General features: G+C 33.1%; 1 non-coding gene across 1 annotated transcript; it reads left to right on the top strand.

Moving 5' to 3' along the window:
• The first annotated feature begins 624 nt into the window (after window positions 1-624).
• Window positions 625-731, top strand: LOC121208185 (small nucleolar RNA R71). Its single transcript, XR_005903134.1, has one exon. It is a non-coding gene; the product is annotated as a small nucleolar RNA R71 (small nucleolar RNA).
• The last annotated feature ends 7,033 nt before the right edge of the window (window positions 732-7,764 follow it).

The raw sequence follows: 7,764 nt of genomic DNA, 5'->3' as shown, positions 1-7,764 counted from the left end.
TTTACCATGCATGCTTTCAACAAGTTCTCCACACTGTTTGATGCCTCAGCTTGAGGTGTCTTTGGAGCTTGCTGATTAAACCCTTGAGATTGGTTGAGTCTATGCTGCATAAAGTTGTGGTTCAATCCATTTCCTTAGTTGCTCTAGGAAAAGTTGGGATGATTACACCATGAAGGATTATAGAAGTTGGACTGGGGTCTTTGTCTACTCTTATTTTGGTGTTGGTTCCCCACATAGTATATTGACTCAGAATTCAATGGGCAATTCTTGAAAGAATGACCTTCCCCACAATACACACAGGAAACTACTTCAAATGGACTTGGTGGCTGAGCTGCAAAATTATTAGCACTATTAGCGATAAATGGCTTTAACATAGAGGAAATAGATGATACCTGAGCTGATAACGAAGTGAGAGCATCAACTTCATGAACTCTAGTTATACGCCTTCATGAAGCTATTCGATTTGTTGGCCATTGATAGTTATTGATTGCAATCCTCTCGATGATCTCACAAGCCTCATTATAATACTTAGACAAAATTGCACCATTCACAGAAGCATCTACCATCAATCTTGTATGTGCATTGAGACCATTATAGAATGTCTTCAACTAGATACAATGAGGAATCCCATGATAAGGACACTTAAGAAGTAACTCCTTAAATTGCTCCCAAGCCTCATGCAAAGACTCATCATCCAATTGTTGAAAGGTTGTGATCTTGTTCCTCAACTTAGCGTCCTTGCTAGGCGGAAAATACTTAACCAAATATCTCTCTGCTAATTCTTACCATATAGATATGGAACTTGGTGGTAATGAATTGAGCCATACTAAATGTAACACCCCTTACTCGTACCCGAGGTCGGGATAATGTACGAGGCATTACCGGACAAACATACAAACATTAAACTAAAATACAGGCCATAAAATTTCATTCATATTTCAAAACGTTCATTCACTTACACATAGTCCCTTATTTGAGTCTACGAAGCCCAAAAAATACTTTAGAAAGGGTTCAGGACTAAACCGAGAACTTACGAAAATCTTGAAAATTTCATGCTTTAAGGCTCCACACACCCGTGTCCCAAAGTCATGTTCCATACACGGCTGAGACACATGGTCGTGTCTCTGCCTGTGTGGAATATACCTAGGCTATTTTCCAAGCTTTGGTCAACCTTAATCTCTTACACACTTATACAAAATCAAAAGCATATAACATGGTATTCATTTAATGATTAAATATTCTCAATTAAACCACAAACATAGTATTTGTATATCATCATACATGTGTCTCTCATACTCATTTTACCTTGTTTATTATAGTACCACTTATACATTTATAACAAGATAATCATCTTACCAAATATCATCAGCTTAATCATCAAGCATTCATATTTAAAACTAGATCATATCTTTATAAAATACCACAATTCAGATGCGCAAATAACATGTTTGCCTAAAACATTTTATTTCAACTCCATACCCTACAAGCATTACATTGAGACTAGTCATATATATATACATGTCATGATACATATCATTCTCTTTCTGTTTCCTTATAAACACATATCATTTATTTCATTATATCAATATTTCATATACCATAGTTTCCATGTATTCCACATATATTTATTTTCCTCCTCCTCCTCTCCATTCCACATCCCTAATGTATATAGCATTCTTGTAAGTATGATTTCACAATTTACGAATAAATGCTCACATCAAACTGTCCACACAAGTCATAGTCACTTACTTATTTATAATTCTAGCTACAGAGCTCAAAATTAAGATCCATACATTTCCCCTAAAACTAAACTCACATATCTTTGCACCATAAAATTTTCATAATTTTTGGTTCAGCCAGTTAGTACAGTTTATTCATTAAAATTTCCCCTGTTTCACATTCTGACAGTTCTCACCTCTCTTCACTTAAAATTAATTATCTCACAATACAAAAATCAGATAATGTTCTTGTTGATTTATATTGATCATTAGGGATTTTAAAAATATAAATTTAAGCCTCTAATTATTTTTATCCAATTTTTTGTGATTTTCCAGAGTCAGAACAGGGGATCACGTAATCATTCTGAACCAGTCTCACAAAAACATAAATATGTAAAAATATAGAACTCCTTTTATTTCTCTGTTTCTTTTATATGAAAATAGACTCATTAACCTTTAATTTAATATCTCATTCAAGTCTCTGATTCAATTTCTACTATTTTTGGTGATTTTTCAAAATCACGTCACTGCTACTATCCAAAACAGTTTTATTGCTAACTCACTCTTTCACACTTTCTTTGTATTAACCACATTTTAACATACATATCACAAATCATTTTCACCACATTTCATACATCACAAGTATAGGCCCATGATCACAAGGTCACCATAAAATCATCCTCATGTATAACTTACTTGTTTATAACCTTACCACATCCTGGTCACTTAATGAACACATCATTCACATAACCAAGTTCATGCACTTATTCATCACAAAACTCACAAAGCAATACATAGAGAGTCTCCCGTTGAACACTTCGAATCAATCCTTGATACTTGGTGGTTTCAGCACATAGCTCCACCCATCATAGAGTTCGACTCTCTTGTACACATGGTGAACACTCAGTACCACCCATGTGACCTAGCCAATTTATCTCGTAGCTCTCTTGTCTACATGGTGTCCTTCACCTGGAGCCACGCATGCGACCTATATCCCGTAGCTCTCTTGTCTACATGGTGTACACATAGTATCACCCATGTGACCTAGCTACATCATAATGTCTTGTAGCTCTCTTGTACACATGATGTGCACTCAGCACCATACATGTGACCTAGCTACATACTATCTGTATCATCCAATCTTTCCGAAGGTTCAACCGAGATTTCTCTCTCTTTCCAACAATGTCACCAATCAAGTAATTATCCACAAACATATTTCCAATATTATTATAAAATATCATAATACATGTAATATTGATGCATTACTTACATATAAACTTACATCTCATTTAATATCAAGGCAATAACATTAAATTACACATTGCCTTATTAAAAATCATATGAACTTACAATTTCCCATAATATCCATAATCATAGAAATCACATTTATGTATGATAATTCAATGCACTTCATGTATCATAGACATATTTTTAAATCAATTCATAAACTTGGCACCATAATCATTTAATTTAACATAATTCAATTAATTCACTAAATTTAACTTTCAAATATAAATTACAGCATTATTAATGTATTATTATCATACCAACTTACATACTTTCAACACCTCGAAAATTATAATAAATATATCAATTTTACATTGAAACATGCATAAATTAATGCTTATTATACATATGAACTTACCTCGATACTAAAACGATCATTTTACCAATTTTCCCAATTTTTGATTTTTCTCTCATTCTAGGTTCAAATCTCATTTTTCGGGATCTAAAACATCATATTTTACTAATTTAATTAATGTACTATTCAAAACAGTCCTTAACTCAAACTTTGGAAAAATTATAATTTTGCCCCTAAACTTTTGCATATTTACACTTTTGCCCCTAGGCTCGGGAATTAAACTTCATCCCTTATTCTTATGTTTTATGACATGCTGATCACTTTTCCCTTCTATGGCAACATCAAATTCTCACTCTAACATATACTTATGACTATTAGGTATTTTTACCGATTAAGCCCTTTTACTCGTTTTCACTCAAAACCGAGTAGCACAAGTTGTCTAACATAATTTAAAACCTCATATTCTATCATAAAATAGAAAAATAAACACATTTCACCTATGGGTATTTTTCCAAATATGAACCTTAGCTTAAATTATTGCTTGAATAAGCTTAATCAAATTACCGGGATTCTAAAAACGTAAAGAACTTGAAAAACGGGGTTAGAACGGACTTACTATTGAGCTTGGAAAGCTTGAAAACCCTAGCCATGGTTTCCCCCATGCTAATTTCGGCCTCAATGAAAAAGATGAGTAAATTTTGGCTTTATTTTCCCTTTTTATTTCTTTTAATTACCAAATGACCAAAATGGCCTTCCTTACTAAACTTTCAAAAATTCCATCCATGTCCAATTTTTTTCCATCACTTAGAAATTGGTCAAATTTCTATTTAAGACCTCCTAATTAATATTTCAAAGCAATTTCATACTAGAAACTTCTAGAATGCAAGTTTTGCAACTTATTCGATTTAGTCCCTAACTTCAAATTGAGCACTTTATGCATAGAATTTCTTCACGAAATTTTCACACAATCATGCAATCATATTATAGACCTAAAAATAATCATAAAATAATTATTTTTATCTCAGATTTTGTGGTCCCGAAACCTCTGTTCCAACTAGACCCAATTTTGGGCTATTACAATGTTCGTGCTCTATCTCGCAACGAGTATGAAAACAACTTCAACCTTAGTGCGTCTTTAGTTACACCGATTATCTTGAATGAATCGCTCACCTCCATAAATAATCAAAGGTGGAGATGTGGATCTTCCGTGGGCATACCACTAAATTGGCCCACCATTTGTACTGTTTGGAACATCACTGGTTTCAATTTGAATTGGTTGCCTCAATATCTAGCCTTCTAATTCCTAGATTTAACTCACTGAAAAGTGGCACAACATATTGTCTGATACATCAATCCCTATTATTGGCAACGAGGATGGGATTTCATACATGTTCAGCTTTATGACCTTGGTCTTGATTCTGATTTCCAAGGTTCATCTCATTCTGTCTCTAAGCTATTAGTTCATGTCTTCTCTGTCTCAATTGCAAATCTCTGGGTAATTATCTGATTTCTTCAACTCTTTAAGGACCTTGTGTAATTAAACCAAAATTTGATTTATGAACATCCACATGCAGCCGAATTTTGGGTTGACTTGGTCCTCCATTTGGATGGTTTTGTAATCAACAACTCAGACCTGTCCAGTAATAGTAGATAATTTAGAGGACCAAAGAATGTAATTTAACCACTTTAATTAATCAATTTACTTAATTAATTAAAACCCAATTTATTAATGAAACATATTAAAATAAATTATTAAATATAAATTTATATTTTATTATTTAATTTAATCATGCATGGCCCACTTTATAGCTTGAAAAATATAATAGGCTCAAATTAATATAAAAGAAGCCATTTTCTGCATGAAAACTATATATTAAAGCATAAAATCATATTTTAATAATTTATACGTCTCAATTTCATATTTTCATATATTTCATTAATTTATTAAGCAATTACTTGGTTTTAACAACAAATTTAAGTAGAAAGGTGACGAATTATATAGGAAAAATCCTATATATTTTTCAATTTACATGCAGCTAGAAGGAGAGTAAGGAGGCACTGGCAAAGTACAAGATGGACACCGAACAGGGTATTTAGGATTTCTTGTCTAAGTTTAAGGCTAAACTATTGCTACAAGTTCATGTTGTTACAGGTCCCGTTAACTTAAGTTAAGTAAACTTTAGCTTCCTGCACCACTTTATCAAGTCTAACCTTGAATTCAATGTTCACAACCCCTCAGAAGCTACCTGGGAAGAATTTCACAGAGACTGGAGGGAATTTGGAAATCCCTTTTACCATCAAAATGCAGAAGCTACCGACTCTGACTCTCTAGAAGGGTCCACTCCAAGGGAGAACTGAATGACTTGCATACCTTGTATTTACTTTCTAGCTTATAATAAAATTTACCTTTTATTCCTCTCTATCTTTCCTTCATGTTTTGCCTTACATTTCTTCTTTTTTCCATGGTAATCCCAACACTAATTTCCATAGTTCGCAATATTGCATCTACTTTTCATACTACACATTAATCTTATGTAATGACTTGAGGGACTAAGCTAGATTTAAAGTATCATGCATATAGGGCTTCTAACTTTGTACATCCAGAGGATATGCTAAACCAAAATTATGATACCACTAAATTTAACTCTACATACCTGACCTGATCACCGGGCCAGAGAATTGAATGCCACAATTACCCATTATTTCCTAATAAGTTCCTAACTGATTATTTGCAACTCTAACAAATTAAATACCCTTATTCGTTACTCAATTTCATAAATAATAATAATAATAATAGCTTATCATTTTAACATTGGAATAATTTCTATTCCATACATGTAGTAGGTTGATGTTGACATTTCAACTTATGAGACTCAAACAGTTACTACAGCTTAATAAACTTATGATTTTTCTTTGGTTATATTCAATTATTCCCTAATGCGTGGCCTCAAAGAGGTACCCCTCAACATGCATGAAATAGCTTCCACCCTTCACATAAGCATGGTTATGTCTGGCTTGGTCCCCCATCACGATCCTTGAGTCAACCCTTGACTATCAATCAATTAACATCACAAACACTTAAAACTCATTCATGGCAAGTCCCTCAACCTTTTACAACTTTGGGCAAGCTAGATTAAGCTAAAACGAGCACAAAAATATAAAAACCACTAAAAACAGGACAAATTTACATACCATACAATTTCAAAAAGCTTGGCCAAAACTTGCTTCCCTCTCTAATGGTAAAATCGGTTTTAGATGAAGAAGAAAACAAGATGATCTATTTCTTTAATCTATTGTTTACTTAATTATTCATTTATTTACTTGATTACTACTTTGGCATTAAAATTTCATTTAAACTACCATAATACCTTTCCATAAACATCCACTAATTTTAAATGTGACATATTTTCCACTCAAGTCCATTGATTTACCTTTTTAAAGCTATTTGGTCAATTTAGCTAGTAGAATTCAACTTTTGCACTCTTTACAATTTATTCCTTTTCACCTAATTAACCAATTAAACTTCAAAATTTCTTAACGAAACTTTAATATGACCCTAATATAATCTCGTATACGCTAAATAATAAAAATAATTATTCATTCATCGAAATTATGGTCCCAAAACCATTATTTCTGACACTACTAGAAAAGGGTTGTTATAGAAGGAGATTCCCTTGGAAGAGGTCGGCCATGATGTCGTTGAATTTGATCACAAAAACCCATGTATTATCATCAACCATCCAAAATTAAAATTTGAAAGTTAACAAGAGTTTGGACCCAGAGACAAGAATTAATTAAATATAACCTGTCACACATGGATTTCCTTAAGGACTCAAATTTAAAGGAGCCTTAGGAGTAAATTGAGCAAAGTAGAGAGTTGGTGGACTCTATTAGGAATTCTGGAAAATTTTGTAACTATTGGGTAAATAGTTAAGTTTCGATTCTAGTTTGGTTAGGATGGGATCGGCTGGATCCAAAGTAGGAGACATAATAATTACCTGTGATTGGCTAAAAGAGAGTAGGAGACCATGTATAGGAGTTATATATATGGGTGGAAAGAAAAGACTTCTCCTAAATTAAATTGTAATCTCATTCTCATTTGCAACGTCTTCTTCAATTTCTTCGATTGATGATGATGAAGTTCAAGAAAGCTTTGCATGAGGTGATAAACGTGAGATTCGAGTATGGGAAGCCAAGATTTTGACAAGTTGGTAAGCCCCTAAGCCTCTTTGTACTCGTGGATTTGAGGAAAGAGAAGTAAAAGTTCCCGAATTATTTCTATATAATTATGGATTTTGAATTTTTAATGCTTGAATACTTTTGATTTAACCGATAAACAATTGTCATGTTTAGCTTCCAGGACGAAGAAAGCTCTGGCATTGGAACAAGGTAAGTTGACAAGGAGGAAGGATTTAAGGTGAGTTCCTATACTCTACTTTTTGGGGATCGATGATGTTGTGTTGT

The sequence above is a fragment of the Gossypium hirsutum genome, chromosome A01 (assembly GCF_007990345.1).
Source record: "Gossypium hirsutum isolate 1008001.06 chromosome A01, Gossypium_hirsutum_v2.1, whole genome shotgun sequence".
Taxonomy (NCBI): domain Eukaryota; kingdom Viridiplantae; phylum Streptophyta; class Magnoliopsida; order Malvales; family Malvaceae; genus Gossypium; species Gossypium hirsutum.
This window is presented reverse-complemented; position numbering and strand designations above follow the sequence as displayed.